Below are 18,458 nucleotides of genomic sequence, written 5' to 3' on the forward strand. Positions count from 1 at the left end.
AAAGTGGACTTGGTTTAGTTGTAAATGTATAATACAAACTCAAGGACAACCACTATAAAAATAAAAGATGTATAATTGATATGCTAAGAGAGAAGAAAAATGGACTCATATGAAATGCTCAACTGCTCTCTCTTGCTTCCTCTCACCAAATGATCTGCTTGCACCAACTGGCTGCCCTCCCAGTTCTGCCATGGATAGAAGCAGCCTGAGGCCCATGCCAGATGCATGATGCTGTCCCAGAATCATGAGCCCAATAAACCTCTATACTTCATAAATACATTTTTTAAAAGCTCAATTAAAACCAGAGAAGGCAGAAAAAATTGAAGACACACACAAAAATAGTAAAAAGGGCAACAAAACAGAAACCCATAACATATGGTAGATATTAATCCAACTATGTCAATTACTTTAAAAGTCAGTGGCTTAAACACAAATTAAAAGACAGAGACTGTCAGGGTGTATGAAAAACACAAGACCCAACTATATTTTGTCTACAAAAACCCACATTAACTATAAAGACATAGATTAAAAGTAAAGGCATGGAGAAAGATACACCACACTAACACTGTATTAGTCCATTTCTGTTGCTTCTAACAAAATATATGGGATGATTACTTCATGAGAAAATGAAATTTATTGCTTACAGTTTCTGAGCCTGGGAAGCCCAAAGTCTGTCTAGTGGTGGTGACAGTGACCCAAGAGTCTCACATTGCAAGATGGTGGAAGCAGAGAGAGCCAGACTTTCCTTTTAAAGCCCTCCAAACCATGCCCCTGACCACCATTTTTAATCCATTCACTATGGTATGGTCCTACAATCTATTCACCTCTTCAAGGCTCCACCTTTCAATTACCACAATAGGATTTCCCACTCCCTTTAACAGTCACAGTGAGGGCCAAGTTTCTAATACATAAAACTTGGGGAATGCAATTCAAGCTTCAGTGAGTTTTGCAGGAGACATAATTCAATCCATTACAAACACTAATTTAAAAAAAAGCTTGAGTGGCTATAATTTGAGACAAAGCAAATTTCGAAGCAAGGAAAATTATCAGGGATAAAGGTAGCATTACATAATAATAAAAAGGAGTCAATTCTCCAAGATGACTTATAATCCTTAATGTGTATGTGCCTAACAACACTGTAAAAATACATGAGGCCAAAACAGATAGAAATGCAAAAAGACATAGGTAAATTCATGATTAATCTTTGGAGACTTAAATATCCCTCAATCTATAATTGACAGATCCAGCCAGCATAAAAGCAGAAAGGACATAGTTGAGCTGAAAGCACCATTGATCAACTGGACCTAACTGACATCTATAGAATACTTCATCCAACCACAGCATTCTTCTCAAGCTCACACAGAACATTCACCAAGAAGGATCACATTCTGAGCCATAAAACACACCTTAACAAATTTTTAAAAATTTCTATTCTCTTCACAGACTACAATGGAATTAAACTAGAAATCAATAACAGAAAGATAGCCATTAAACTCCAAAGTACTTGAAGACTAAAAAATATACTAAATACCACATGGATCAAAGAAGACTCAAGAGAAACTAAAAAATATTTCAAACTAAGTGAAAATAAAAATACCATTTATCAAAATTTGTATGTTGGAGGGAAAGCAGCCCATGGAGAGAAATTTAAAACATTGACTGTATACACCCTAACGCACCCTTGAAAAGATCAATGAAAGTAATAGACCTCTAGCCAGATTAAGAAAAAAAGAGAGGACACAAATTACCAATATCAGAAATGAAAGTAGTGCCATCACTACAAATCCCACAGACATTAAAGGAATAATAAAGAAATACTATGAACAATTCTATCCCTACAAATTTGGTAACTTAGATGAAATGGACCAATATTTTGAAATACTACAAAAACACACACAAGGAGAAATAGATAATATGAATAGGCATATATCTATGACAGAATTGCATCAATAACCTTTCATAACAGAAAGCAGCAGGTCCAAATGGGCTTACTAGTGAATTCAACCAAGTATTTAAGAAAGAAATTATATCAATTATATACAATTTCTTCTAGAAAACAGAAACAGAGGGAATACTTTCCAATTTATTCAATGAGGCCAGTATTACCAGATAAAGACATTACATGAAAGGAAAACTACAGGCCAATATCTCTCATGAACATAGAAATAAAAGTCCTCAACAAAATATTAGTAAATTGCATCCAGCAATGTATAAAACCATGTAGACAGTACAACCAAGTGGGATTCACTCCAGGTATGCAAGGCTGGTTTAACATTTGAAAGTCTATTAATGTAATCCATCACATCAATAGGCTAAAGAAGAAAAATCATATGACCATATCAATAGGAGGAGAAAAAGCATTTGACAAAATCTCCACTCACAATAAAAGTCCTGTGCAAACTAGCAGTACATGGGAACCTTCTCAAATTGATAAAGAACACCTACAAAAATCCTATAGCTAACATCATACTAAATGGTGAGAAATTATATGTTTTCTCCCTAAAACTTGGAAAGTGCCAAAAATGTTCCCTCTAACCATTCCTATTCAGCAATGTACTGAAATCCTAGCTAATGCAATGAGGGGGGGGAAAAAAAAAAGGAAATAGAAGTTATACAGATTGGGAAGAAAGAGATAAAATATTCTTTGTTTGCAGATGACATGGCCATCTAGGTAGAAAATACCAAAGAACTGACCAAAATTCCTGGAACTAACAAGCAATTATAGAAAGGTTGTAAGATATAAGGTTAATATACAAATTCAAGGGAGGCCAGTTAGCTCAGTTGGTTAGAACTCAGCCTTATAACACCAAGGTCATAGGTTCAGATCCCTATACCAGCCACTGCCAAAAAAAAAGAAAAAAAAAAATATAAACACATATATATATATACACACACACATATATAAATTCAACTGTTTTTCTATATAGTAGCTACAAAAAATTGGAATTTGGAATTAAAAACAACCTGGGAAAGTGGTCCCGCCCCACCAGCCAGCCCTGACTGATGGTACCAGTGTGTGCAGCCACCTTGCCAGCCCCCAGAAAGTGGCCCTGGCTTGCCTGCCAGCCCTGACTGATGGCACCAGCACACTGGTCACCTTGCTGGCAAAAACACTCCCTGCCACTGCTGCAGACACTGGAGCGAGTGGTCTGTGACAGCCACCACAACAGCGACTGATGATGCAAGGGTGGCTTGCTGCCATACCAGCAGCCACCACTGCCTTATATGCAGTCCACTGACCACTTGTTGGCACAGACAGAAGTAGAGTCACCAATAGAGTCCAGAGAAAGAGGTTAGTGAGCACAGACCTGTGACGCAGTTGCCCAACCCACAGGGGGAATTATGCCGCCATATGTGGTAGCACACCGGGGGGTGGGAAGTATATGCACAGCCCACAGGACTTCCCAGGGAGAGACACATGCAGAACCTCCCAAGAGTACAGAAACCCAAGTAGAGTAAGGAAGAAAATTCCCAATCACCAACTTATCTACCAACCATGGGAAGCAAGGTCCTAGGAACAGGCTCTGCCTGCAGGAAAGAGGAAAGAGAAAACCCACCCAGGGTCACCCATTCAAACTGAGGAGCACCAGTACACACCAGTGCACCCATCAGGGTCACAGGGAGCTAGCCAAGGTGCAAACAGGCCTTCCCAGGGTCACCCATTACAGCCAAAGAGTGACAGGACACCAAGGCAGTTCCCCCAAGAACTCAAGACCTTGTCCACTTCCTGCATGAACCAACATAGTGTCACCAACCTCAGCAAGGAATCACGAAGTGCCCCAGGGACTACAGCATGGAGGCACTCACACACAATTCCAACACTGAATTCAGCTGAAGTGCCCATGTGGAGACTACACTACTGCATCTACCTGGAACCAATAATAAAACATGCCACTCAATGGTCATTATAAAACACATCTACAAGAGGAGCTCCCTCTCCTCAAAGCCCACTCCAGAGTGCTAGAGAAAGCAGCTGCTCTACCAGATGATGAGACACCAACATAGAAATACTAGAAAAATAAAAAACAAGAGAGTATGATATACTGAGGAATATAATAATTCTCAATATATATCAGACCCTACAGAGCAAGGAAGTCCTTGAAATGACTGAAAAGGAATTCTGAGCAACAATCTTAAAGAAACTCAGTGAGATACAAGAAGATTCAGTTAGATGACACAATGAAATAAGAAAAAGTATCCAGGATCTGAAGTAGGAAATGTACAAAGAGATTAATGCCTTAAAAAATAATGTAGCAGAGCTCCTAGAGCTGAAGGATTCATTCAGTGAAATAAGAAATACAATCTAGAGCTTAAACAGCAGGCTAGAGCAAGCAGAAGAAAGAATTTCTAACCCTGAAGATGGTCTTTTTGAAATAACCTAGGTGAACAACAACAACAACAACAACAAAATTAAAAAATGAAGAAGATAGCTAGCAGACAACCCAAAGTGCACAAAAGTCTGAATCATTAGTGTTCTAGAAGAGGAGAACAGAAAAGGCATTGAAAACTTATTCAATGAAATAATAGCAGAAAACTTCCCAGGTATAGGGAGAAATATAGATCTTCAGATCCAGAAGGCTCTAAAATTCTAATACAGATTCAACCCAAAAATGTCCTCTCCAAGACACATTATACTCAAATTGGCAAAGCTCAAAGACAAAGAGAGATTATTAAAAACAGTAAGAGAAAAGCATCAAGTTATCGATAAGGAAGCCCCCATAAGACTCAGCAGATTTCTCAACAGACACCCTTAAAGGCCAGAAGAGAATGGGATGATATATTCAAAATACTAAAATAAAAAAACTGCCAGCCAGGAATACTATACCCAGCAAGGCTATCCTTTCAAAATGAGGGAGAAATAGTATATTTCCCAGACAAATACTGTGAGAGTTACCACCACATGACCAGGCCTACAAGAAAGTCACAAGGGAATCTGAAAAACAATAATCACTACCATGAATACACAAGAAAGAATAAAACCCATTAGTAGAACAAAAATGCAAATGAGAAAGAGAAAGAAACTATCTAACCACCTCAAAAAAATGACAAACATGGAAGGCAAAAAATCAAAGGGGAAGAAAGGAACAAAAGATATTTTAAACATCCGAGCAAAAATTGATGAAATGCCAGGAGTAAGACAATACCTTTCGATAATAACCCTAAATGTAAATAGATTAAATTCCCCATCAAAAGACATCGAATGACTGATTGGATTAAAAAACTAGATCAAACTATATGCTGTCTTCTGGAGACTCACCTCAAATGTCAAGAAACACATATCAAGAGTGAAAAGATAAAAAAAGATATACCCTGCAAATGGAAACCAAAAAAGAGCAGGAGTAGCTATTCTTATATTGGATAAAATAGGCTTCAAACCAAAAACCATAGAAAGAGACAAAGAAGTTCAGTATATAATGATAAAGGAATCTATCCAGCAAGAGGACATAATAATCATAAATTCATGTACACCCAACACTGGAGAACCCAGATATATAAAGCAAACACCATTAGACCTAAAGAAAGAGATAGACCAAAATATGAAAATAATTGGGGACCTGAACACCCTTCTCCCCACATTGGACAGATCATCTAGGCAAAAAATTGACAGAGAAACACAGGATTTAAACCACACTTTAGACAAATTGGACTTAGCAGATAGCTACAGAACATTACATCCAACAACCACAGAATATACATTCTTATCAGCACATGAAACATTCTCCAGCATGGACCATATGTTAGGTCAAAAATCAAGTCTCAACAAAAAAAATTTGGGGGGGAAAAGTTGACTGGTAAGGGGATCTTAATCCTTGACTTGGTGTTGTCAGCACCATGTTCTCCTAAGTGAGCCAACCAGCCATCCCTATATATAGGGATCCAAACCCTTGGCCTTGGTGTTATCAGCACCACACTTTCCCAAGTGAACCATGGCCTGGCCCTAAGTCTCAACAAATTTTAAAAATTTAAAATTATTTGAAGTATATTTTCAGACCACAATGGATTAAAGCTAGAAATCAATAACAAGTGAAACTCTGGAAACTGTACAAACACATGGAAGTTCATCAACATGCTCTTGAATGACATAAGGGTCCAAGAAGAAATTAATCAGGAAATCAAAAAATTTCTCAAAAGTAATGAAAATAAAGACACCTCATACCAAAACATGTGAGATACTGCAAAAGCAGTACTGAGGGGGATTTTATTACGATAAACACTTACATCAAGAGAATAGAAAGATTTCAAATAAACAACATAACACTACATCTCAAAGAACTAGAAAACAAGCACAATCCTATCTCAAAATTAGTAAACAAAAAGAAATAATTAAGATCAGGGCAGAACAAAATGAAATAGAAGCCAAAAAAAATGATATGAAAGATCCATGAAACAAAAAGTTGGTTTTTTGAAAAAATAAACAAAATAGACAAACCTATAGCTAGGCCAACTAAAAAAAGAAGAGAGAAGACTCATATAACAAAAATTAGAAATTAGAAAGGAGACATTACAACCAATACCACAGAAATATAAAGAATCATTAGACTATTATAAATGACTGTATGCCAACAAATTTGAAACCTGGAGGAAATGGACAAATTTATGGACACATACAAACTACCAACACTGAACCAAGAAGAAATAGAAAAGCTGAACAGACCAATAATAAGCAACAAGATTGGAGCAGTCTCCCAACAAAGAAAAGCCCAGGACTGAATGGCTTTATTGCTGAATTCTACCAAACCTTTAAAGAGGAACCAATACTAATTCTCTTCAGACTATTCCAAAAAATCAAAACAGAGGCCATTCTCCCAGACTCACTGTATGAGGTAACCATCACCCTGATACAAAAACAAGACAAAGATGCAACAACAAAAAAGAAAACTATAGGCCAATGTCTTTGATGAACATAGACACAGAAATCCTCAAATATTAGCAAATAGAATACAGGAACACATCAAAATAATTATACAACACAATCAAGTGGGATTCATCCCAGGGATGTAAGGATGGCTCAACACATGCAAGCCAATAAATGTGATACACCACACCAACAAAATCAAGGGCAAAAACCATACAATTATGTCAACAGACACAGAAAAGTTACTTGACAAAATTCAACATCTCTTCATGATAAAGACTGTTAGCAAATTAGATATTGAAGGGAAGCATCTCAACATAATAAAAGCCTTATACAAGAAACCTGCTGCCAATATCATCATGAATGGGGAAAAGTTGAAAGCTTTTCCCTTAAGAACAGGAACAAGACGAGGTTGCCCACTCTCACCACTCCTATTTAACATAGTATTGGAACTACTAGACAGAGCTATCAGGCAAGAGAAAGAACCAGAGGGCATCCAAATTGGAAAAGATGAAGTCAAATTGTCCCTGTTTGCAGATGACATGATCCTATATATAGAAGAGCTTAAAGACTCTACCAAAAAAACCCTCTTAGTTGATAAATGATTTCAGTAAAGTTGCAGAATACAAAATCAACACACAAAAATCAGTAGAATTTTTATACTCCCCCAATGAACTAGAAGAAAAAGAAATCAAGAAACCTAGGCCATTTACAATAGTCACCAGAAAAATAAAATACCTGGGAATAAAGTTAACCAAGGAGGTTAAAGATTTCTACAATGAGACCTACAAATCACTGTTCAAAGAAATTAAAGAGAACACTAAAAGATGGAAAGACATTACACACTCTTGGATTGGAAAAGTTTATATTGTGAAAATGTCCATACTACCCAAAGCGATCTACAGATTCAATGTGATCTCCATCAAAATACCAATGACATTCTTCACAGAAACAGAAAAAAAAAATCTGAACCTTCACATGGAACAACAGAAGCCCAAATAGCCAAAGAAATCCTGAGCAAAATAAATAAATAAAGCCAGAGGCATCGACTTCAAATTATAATACAAATCTATAGTAACTAAAACAGCATGGTACTGGCATAAAAACAGACACTCAGACCAATGGAAAAGAATAGAGAACCTGGAAATCAGCCCACATATTTCCAGCCAACTGATTTTTGACAAAGGCAGCAAGAACATACAATGAGGAAAAAACTGCCTCTTCAACATATGGTGCTGGGAAAACTGGACATCTGTATGTAGAAGAATAAAATTAGACCCATACCTCTCATCATATACCAAAATCAACTTGAAATGGATTAAAGACTTAAATATATGTCCTGAAACTATAAAATTCCTATAGAAAACACAGGGGAAACACTTCAGGAAGTAGGACTGGGCAAAGACTATGAATATGACCCCCAAAGTACAGGCAACTAAAGGAAAAAGGAACAAATGGGATTATATAAAACTAAAAAGCTTCTGCACAGCAAAAGAAATAATTAACAGAGTGAAAAGACAACCTACAGAATAGGAGAAGATATTTGCAAACTGTGCCACCTAACAAAGGATTGATATTCAGAATATACAAGGAACTCAAACAACTTTACAGTAAAAAAACCAAATAATCTGATTTTTAAAAGGGGCAAAGGAGCTGAATAGATGTTTCTCAAAAGAAGACATACAAATGGCCAACAAGTATCTGAAAAAATATTCAACATCACTCAGCATCAGGGAAATGCAAATCATAACCCCATTGAGATATTATCTCACCCTAGTTAGACAGGCTGTTATCAACAAGACAGACAACAGCAAATGCTGATGAGGATGTGTAGAATGAGGAACCCTCCTACACTCTTGGTGGGACTGTAAATTGGTGCAGCCATTACAGAAGACAGTATGGAGGTTCCTCAAACAACTGCAGATAGACCTACCATAAGATCCAGCAATTTGTCCACTGGGTACATACCCAAAGGAATGGAAATCATTATGTCAAAGGGATACCTGCACTCCCATGTTTATTGCAGCTCTGTTTACAATAGCCAAGAGTTGGAACTAACCTAAATGTCCATTATTGGATGACTGGATAAGGAAAATGTAGTACATTTACACAATGGAATACTACTGTGCCATAAAAAATTGAAATACTGACATTCAGAGAAACATGGATTAACTTAGAGAAAATTATGTTAAGCGAAATAATCCAGGCATGGAAAGAGACCACATGTTCTCACTTATAAGTGGGAGCTAAAAATAAGAGAGAGAGAGAGAGAGAGAGAGAGAGAGAGAGAGAGAGAGAGAGAGAGAGAGAGAGAGAGAAGAGAGAGAGAAATGACAAGCACAATAATATGTTGGACATTCAAAAGAAGAGAACAGAACTGAGGTTAACTGGGAAAGAGGGAGGGGGAGGAGTAAGGGAGGTGTATTTGTTCATTTTGTGTTGGCTATAACAGAATACCCAAGACTGTATAATTTATAAAGAAGAGAGGTTTTTTTGGCTTATGATTCAGGGATAGCTGCATCTGGTGTGGGCCTCAAGCTGCTTCTACTCATGGTGGAAGGTGACAGGCAGCTGGCAGGTATGAGCAGATCACATGACAAGAGGAAGCAAGAGAGAGAGAGAGAGAGAGACAGAGAGAGAGGACGTGCCAGGGTCTTTTAAACAACCAGCTCTCATGGGAACTAATAGAGCGAGAACTCACTCCCTACCTCTCCTCCCCCAGGGAGAGCATGAATCCATTCATGAGGGATCTGCCCCCATGACGCAAACAGCTTCCAGCACTGCCACATTGGGGGTCAGATTTTCACATGAGTTTTGGTGGGGACAACACATCTAAACTCTATCAGGAGGAATTGATAAATGGCCAGAAAAATTGATTACACTGTATAATGTTGACTATACTTATTACCCTAATTTGAACATCACATATTGCACACAGACATTGATATTCAGTGTTGTACCTCACAGATGTGTACAATCAACTATATTCCAATAAAAAAAAGTCCTACTCCAGGTTGAAAGTACCATCATTTCCTTCACTTATCCTCTTCACATCTAGTTGTAAGCTTAATTCATGGAACACCCATTGGATCCTCCCTAAAAAAGAAAAAAAAAAAAAAAAAAAAAAGAAAAGAAAAAAAGAAAAAGAAAAGAAAAGAAAAAAGAAGGAAACCCCCCCCCTCCACAATATCATTTATGCTAGCATCAGAAAATTAAAATTCTTGGGGATAAATCTAACAAGATATGTATGAAATCTATATGAGGAAAACTTTAAAACTCCAGTGAAAGACATTTAAAAAATGGAGGTATGCCATGTTGTAAGACTCAATATTTTAAAGATTTCAGCCTTTCCCAACTTGATCTATAGATTCAATGCAATCTCAATCAGAATGCCAGCAAGTTATTTTGTGGATATTTGACAAACTAATATTAAAGTTTATATGGAAAGACAAAAGGCCTCAGAATTTACGCCCAGTATCAAATGTTGGCAAGGAAGTGGAGGAACAGGAACTCTCAAAGTAATACAGCCACTTTGGAAGACTGTTTGGAAGTTTCTTATATAACTAATATTGTTATACAATCTAGCAATAATGCTCCTAGGTATTAACTTGCAGCAGATTGAATTGTGTTCCCTCAAGGTTTAATGTATTGGAGGCTTGGTCCCCACTGTGATTGTTAAGAGGTTGGGAAATCCTATTATTGTAACTGAAAGGTTGGGACTTGAAGAGGTGATTACATTTTGAGTACCAAGCCCAGTGAATGGATTAAAAATGGTGTGCAAGGTTATGGTTCTGAGGGCTTTAAAAGAAGAGCACATGAGAAGTTAGTCTCTATCTGCTTTACCATTTTCTGCCATGTGAGACCCCTAGGTCACTATCACCATTACTAAGACCTTCACAAGATGTATTTTCCTGGACTTTGGACTTCCCAGTCTCCAAAACTGTAAGCAATAAATTTCGTTTTCTTCACAAAGTACCAAGTTCCAGGTATTTTGTTATAAGCAACAGAAACAGACTAATACATAACCCAAATAAATTGAAAATTTATGTCCATACAAAATCCTGCACATGAATGTTTATAGCAATTTTATTCATAATCACCAAAAAACTGTAAGCAACCATGATGTTCTTCAATATGCAAATAGTTAAACAACCTGTGATAAAATCTGTACAATGGCAGAGCACAGACAATTTTTAAGACAGTGGGACTATTCTGGTTGATACTGTAATGGTGGGTACATGACATTATGCATCTGTTAAAACCCACAGAACTGCACACCATAAAGAGTGAACTCTAATGTAAATTATAAACTTTACTTAATAATACTGAATTAATCATGGTTCATCAATTGTAACAAATCTACCATACTTATTACTGTGGTGTGAATGTCCCCCTAAGCTCATGTTGGAGCTTGATCCCAATTGCAACAGTGTTAAGAGGATGAGAAATCTGACAATGTTATTTGAAAGGTGGGGGCCTTTAAGAGGTGATTGGATCATGAGTACTATGCCCTTGGGAATAGATTAATTGACTCATGGACTAATGGTTTAATGGGTTATCAGTGAGGAGACTGGTGGTTTTATAAGGACAGCAAGTGAGGACATAAAAATTCTCTTGCCATTCTTGCCGTGTGATAAACTATAACATTCTAGAGAGAGTTCCCACCAAGAAGAAGGCCCTCACCAGATGTGCCCCCTGTACCTTGGACTTCCCAGTCTCCCAAACTGTGAGAAATAAGTATCTTCTCCATATAAATTATTCAGCTTCAGGTATTCTGTTATCAGCAACAGAAAACTGACTAATATACCAATGCAAATTGTTAATAATAGAAAAAACTGCACATGAGGAAGGGGTATATGGGAACTCTGTAGTATCTGCTCAATATTTTGGTAAACCTAAAACTGCTCTAAAAAAATAAAGTAGGAGTAGTTTGAACAGTGCTTGCTTTCTTCTTGTATAACTTATGGTATAGAACAAGCTTCTTTTCTATGTCTTGGCAAATTGTCATATTCATCTAAGTTTGTTCAGTTTCCAACATTTCATCTTTATGTTTTCAATGTCATGCCATATCTCTTAGAATTTCATTAAGTTTATAGATCATCTTCATCCTTTTTGTCACACTGCTTTACTCACTTACGTTGAAAAGTTTGCCTTCACTGAGTTCTTCTGGCTGAATATCTAGTCTCTGTATGGTGGCAGTGTCAATTTTCCTACTGTCAACTATTTCTTCTATAACTCCACTTACATTCTATTTTATTTTAACTTCCAGAAATACCATTTTTCATTACTTTAACACACTTTTATCATCGATGGTAATCTCTCTTTTAATTATCCATTTCTGTAAAGTAACACTTAGGTTTACCACTGGGAGACAAGGAAGCAAAACAACTACATGATCACTGTCTGTGTAAGAACTGAATAACAGATTTGCTGTGACCAGTCACTAACAGACTTTGAAAGAAGTGATGTGGTTGGTCACTGATCATGCTATGCCTCAGTTATTTATATAGTAATTTGTAGACTGGAGAGTTAGCTGTGAAGTTTGTACTTTATGCAATTACTCACAGTTAATATACCATGTTAAAAAAATTTAAGCCATGATGTGGTATTGGTGTATTTAACTAAACTGTGGTAACTGAAATGTGTACATATAGAAATTGTGCAATCCATAAGCTACCTGTAGTTTTTTGTTTTTTTTTTTTAGTCTAGTCCAGTCTGACAACTTAGTCTTTTACTTGGAATACTTAGTCCATTTACATTTAATGTAATTACAGATACAGTTGGATTTATATATACTATCTTACTCTTCATTTTCTATTTAGTCTATCTGTATAATATTCCTTTTTCTCACTTTCTTGACTTCTTTTGGGTTTATTCGATATTCTTTATTCCACTTTCTACTTCAATTAACTTGCTAGTTATACATTATTTTACAGTTTTATTTTTAATGATTACCCTAAATATTACAGTATGAATTTTGAGCTTTGAAAGTCTAATATAAATTATTACTTTACTTTCCTGAAACAGCTATAAACTTAGAAACTTAAAATTCTATTTGCCATCCTGTCATCCTTTACATTATTATTGTCATACATTTTAGTTTTACATATAATTTAAATACTGCATATTACTTTCATTATTTTGTACATTTAATACTCATTTACATTTAGCCACATAACTTTCTAGTGTTTGTCATTACTTTTGCATTTTCATGTTTTTATCTGGGATTATTTTCCTTCTGGGGAGGATAGGGATTTTAATTTTATTTCTAATACAGGAGAGAACTGATGGAAGCCTTCAAGCAAGGGAATGACATAATCTGATTAATACTTTAAAAGACCATGTTATTTGCTCTGTTGAGAACAGATAGTAGGTGACAAAAATGGAAACTGTGAGACAAGTTGGAAGGCTGTGAATCAATCCTGGTAGGAAATTATGGCAGCTTGGATCATAATGACAGCAGTGGAATTGGAAAGAAGTGAATGTATTCAGAGCATGTTTTGACAGGGAAGTAGGTGAAACTTACTAATGCATTAGATGTAGAGGGTATAAGTCAGTAATAACTTGAGCAACTGTGGTTACTCAAACAACGTTGTCACTTATTAAAATGGTAGGTAATAGGAGAGGAGCATGTTTGGAGAAGTTGTGAAAAAGGGTTGGAAAGAAAAGATTATGAATTCTATTTTGGCTATATTTGATCTGAGATGCCTCTTACTATCCAAACAATCCAAGTAGGAGTTGTATTTAAGATCCTGAAGTTCAGGGAGATGTCTGGATTAGGTAAATATACTTAGAAATCACTTTGGTACAACCAGGAGGGGTCCACATTTTGAAGAGTCTGCGTACATACAATTTTGGGAGCCATCTTAAAAAAAAAAAAAAACCAAATTATAAATATAAATTTCACACAAAAGTGAATATTTAAAATGAGAAAACTAGCCACAAAATAATTACAGAAGACTTAAAGATTCAGATTCTTTCTTCTGAAATATCTTTAAGGCAATTTGCCAGAAATGCTTTCTGATTGCTGCTTGATTTCTCATTCCTTCCTAGAACAGTCTACCAGGAGCTCCCACTACTCTCAGGGGTCTCTGCAGGTGAGGATCCCTGAAGCTTAATACTCATGAATGTCATGGTAATCTTGTAAATCTTCCTCTATCTACAACTATCGTGGAAAAACAGTTTGGCATGATATATTAAAGTTGAAGATATGAATACCCTAAAACCTCCAAATTTTATTCCTAGATAAGTATCCAACAGAAATGTGTATACATGTGTATATGTGGGACCATGTATAAGAAAGTTATAGTAGCATTATTTGTTTTATTTTGGGGGGTGGGGTGGGGAGAGGAAAAACATGTTTATTACAAAGAAAGAATAGGAGATGTCCAGTCTCAGACATTTCTGTATCTAAAAAGAGGGCCAAGAATCACCATACAGGATGAAACTAAGGTCAAAAAGCTCTTTCTATGGGCTCTTGTTCCTTCAAGGATTGGGTCGGCATTGCTTGTAGTGATTTGGGAAAATGATCTGCAGATGTCATTCTCCACCAAGGGAAAGGATGGGGGCCCTGTGGGGAGTGCTCTGCATGGAGGAGGATGGCAAAGATCCTGATGAAGGAATTCTCACCCACCTGCCACAGCCAGATGGAGCGAGGCTGAGCTGCAGCCAGACTGGTGTGTATGTGTGTGTGTGTGCGTGTGTTGCGGGCTGGGGGTGCAAGGGGTGGGTGGGAAGAGACTTGCCAGCCTTGCAGCCCTTCCTCCATCAATGACATTCCAGCAGTGGGTGACAGCTGATTTCTCATAAAAAACTATGGCAACCAGAAGGCAGTAGGGTGACATAGTCCAAGTGCTAAAAGAAAAGTCTGTCAACCAAGAATTCTCTAACTGGAAAAACTATTCTTTAAGAATAAAGGAGAAGTGGTCTGGCCAGTTAGCTCAGTTGGTTAGAGTGCAACTTTATAGCACCAAGGTCAAGGGTTCAGTTCCCTGTACTGGCCAGATGTCAAATAAAAAAAAAAAAAATTAAGGAAAAATGAAGACATTCACAGATTAATAAAAACTGAACTCCATTATACAGGCATGCCACATTTTGTTTATCCATTCATCATTGATGGACATTGGGTTGTTTCCACCTTTGGCTATTATAAACAATGCTGCTATCAATATTTCTGCACAAGTTTTTGTGTAAATATATGTTCCTCTGGAAAATACTCTTTCTCTATACTCTCACACAGAATACTTCTGACACCAGATGTGCAGTTTTTCCCACACTGATCAATTCTCTGACACCAGCTGGTGTCCTCTTATTCAATTCAATTCTGACACTATCTACCTGGAGATACCTTCAGATCTCACAGGTTGAAAGCTCAGTCCCATAAGACGGCCCCCACTCCAGATGCTAATCCTAAGTCTCGGCGTCCCCTGTTTCTGGCCAACAGACCAGAAATATGAGGGTTTCCATGACCCCCTTGTCGAGTTTAATAATTTGCTAGAACAGCTCACAGAAATCAGGGAAATACTTTACTTACATTAACCAGCTTATTATGAAGGATACGAAAGAACAACCAGATGAAGAGGAACATAGAGCAGGGTGCAGAAGGCCTGAGCACCTCATGGAGTTCTGGTGCATATCTCTCCCAGAACCTGGATGCATTCACCAACCTGGAAGCCCATTAAATATTCTTGTTCGAGAGTTCTTATAGCTGTGCAGAACATGGCAGTGGTGCTAAGTGGTTTCCACTGGCTGTCCCGAGTGCTGGGGCACGGAGAGGCCTGGGTATCTTGGCCATGGCACATGCCATCTCACCCAGCCAGGCAGAGGACATGAGGGCGGAGGGTGCCTTTCCTGTGACCAAGCTGCTGCTTGACGATGTAGGGCCTGAGCTGAGGCACGCTGTCAAAGCTGCCGCTGTCCCTGCGGAGTTCCAGGGGCATGACCTGATCGAAGTGAAGAATATGGCACCTGAGGAGAAGCTGCAGCAGGTGCTGAGTTCCAGCAAGGTGGCCATCACTGGAAACAGCCACACCTTGATGGAGTTATAAGGGCAACTAGCTTCCTAGTATATGCAGCTGAAGTGTTAAGTTGGACTTGCTCACCGATGTAGTCCAAGTGAAGTGACTTCCTGGGTACATGACTCGGCACAACAATCTAGACCTGGTGATCATTTGGGAGCAGACGGAAGGGGAGTACAGCTTTCTGGAACAGAAGAGTGAGAGGGGCATGATTGAGTGCTTGAAGGTTGTCACTCAAGCAAAGTCTCAGCAGATTGCAAAGCTCGCCTTTGACTACACCACCAAGAAAGGGCAGGGCAAGATCACTGTCGTCCACAAGACCCACATCATGAAACTTGGGGATGGATTGTTCCTGCAGTGTTTTGAGGAAGTTGCTGAACTATACCCCAAATCAAATCTGAGACAATGCTCAAAGATGACTGCTGCATGCGGCTGGTACAGAATCCTTACCAGACTGACGTGCTGGTAATGCCCGATCTCTATGCGAACATTACTGACAGTTTGGCTGCTGTCCTGGTTGGGGGAGCTGGTGTGGACTCTGGTGAGAGCTACAGTGCAGAGTACGCAGTCTCTGAGATGGGCGCCAGCATCCACTTGCCCAGGTGGTGGGCAGGAGTACAGCCAACCCCATAGCCATGCTGCTGTCCACTTCCAACATGCTGTGGCACCTCACTCTCAAGTATCACGCCGGCATGACTGCAGATGCAGTGAAGAAGGTGATCAAAGTTGGCAAGGTGTAGACTTGAGATGTGGGTGGCCACAGCACCCGAACCAACTTCATCGAGTCTATCATTGGCCAGCTGCACCCCCACGGGGGCTGGAGTCCTTTATTCCTTCCAACCTCACAAGGACCATACTACCTTACATCCCTCTGGTACAGCAGACCTGTTGACAGTGGACCATTGTCACCTTTCTGGTCAGGGCCTAGGTTGTCCTGGGGCTGACTTCCTCAGGGCACTGTGTTGGGTGGTGGTGTGTTGTTAGGAAAGGGGTCAGGCCACAGGGATGATGACAGTTCCCCCCGACAGGTTCGAGCCTCTGACATATGTGGCTATGCCACTTGCCATGACTTCACCGAGCCTGGCATCGTGGCCCTGTCCCACCCATAGGTCCTGCCCACACCCATGTAAGGTGTTTAATAAAACATGTGTACCAACACAAAACAAAACAAAACAATAAAAGAGTTTTTATAGAACTTAATCTGCAACCCCACTCCCCTTCCCAGAGGTTGGTGGGTACAGCTGAAAGTTCCAGCCCTCTAATCACTTGGCCTTTCTGGGGACCAGCACCACCCTGAGGCTGTCTAGGGGCCCCACCCTAAATCATTTCATTAGCATAAACTCAAGTGTGATCAAAAGGGGATTATTATGAGTAACAAAGGACACTTCTATCAGGTAGGAAATTCCAAGGGTTTTAGGAGCTCTATGCCAGGAACCAGGGACAAAAACCAAGTATATTTCTTATTATACCACAGTTCCAATTCTTTTAGGTATATAAATAGGAATGGAATCGTTGGGTCATATGGTAATTCTGTTTAACCTTTTGTGAAACTGCCTGACACAAAAGGCCACTTACTGTATGACTTCATTTACATGAAATATTCAGAATAGGCAAGTCCACAGAGACAAAAAGTAGATTTCAGTGATTGCCAGTGGCCTGGGAGAGGGTGAATGGGGAATGACTGCTCACGGGTACAGGGTTCTTTTTGGGGTGATGAAAATATTCTGGAATTAAATAGTAAGGATAAGTGCACAACTCCACGAATTACCAAATATCACTGAATTGTACACATAAAGTGGTGAATTTTATAGTATGTGAATGAAATTTCAATCTTAAAAAAAAAAAAGAATATTAGTGACCCCCACAGGTATTGTGCTGAGTCCCTGCCAAAGCTCCTATCTTGGAAATTTAAAGTTTGGCTTGAGGCTCAGAGAATCGTCTCAACCTGTCTCGCTTGTGAACCAGGATTTATTCAGTTCCCCTCCCTGAGCATCAGAAGCAGGCCCTGTGTCTGGCTGCGGCCCCTCTCCGCCAAAGTTGTTACTGCAGCATCAGGGCTTTACTTCTCTCTGGTATATTTACTCCTAAGACCTACTAATTATTTCTGGTGTAATTGATTAATGACTTGGATCTTAGCATCATTCAAAGTTATTTTATAAGTTCAAAAAATAACATTATACATTCATGGGTTTAAACCTATTTTATATGTTTTAATATGCTGCAGTTATTCACTGATGTTCACGTTGCCCTGTCTTTGGCCAGCTGATGCTTATTCAGATCAGCTCCCGAGCCCTAATGACACGAACCTGTTCATCTTTGAGGGCTTCCTCGTTCCCGAAATGACGAGATTTCCAGCCTCATCTTGCAGTTGTCTGCCCAGATCCGGAAAGGAACGTTTCTCCAAGGAGTCCTGGTTCTGTTTAGTGGGAAATGATGTTTAGAAGGCCACAATGTGGGTGTTAGGGGTGTCAGTGACTTTGGATTGGTCATTGTTTCTTGGCCTTTTCAGGGGAAAGAGCTAGAAACATATTAAAAAAAAAAAAAAGAGCTCAAACTGAACCTTCCAGTTCAACTTCAGGACTATT

At 38.6% G+C, this 18,458-nt stretch overlaps 1 pseudogene; it reads left to right on the forward strand.

Moving 5' to 3' along the window:
* Positions 1–14,417: 14,417 nt before the first annotated feature.
* On the forward strand, positions 14,418–16,982 carry LOC134361595 (isocitrate dehydrogenase [NAD] subunit beta, mitochondrial-like; annotated as a pseudogene).
* The last annotated feature ends 1,476 nt before the right edge of the window (positions 16,983–18,458 follow it).

The sequence above is a fragment of the Cynocephalus volans genome, chromosome 13, assembly GCF_027409185.1.
Source record: "Cynocephalus volans isolate mCynVol1 chromosome 13, mCynVol1.pri, whole genome shotgun sequence".
NCBI classification, from domain to species: Eukaryota; Metazoa; Chordata; class Mammalia; order Dermoptera; family Cynocephalidae; genus Cynocephalus; species Cynocephalus volans.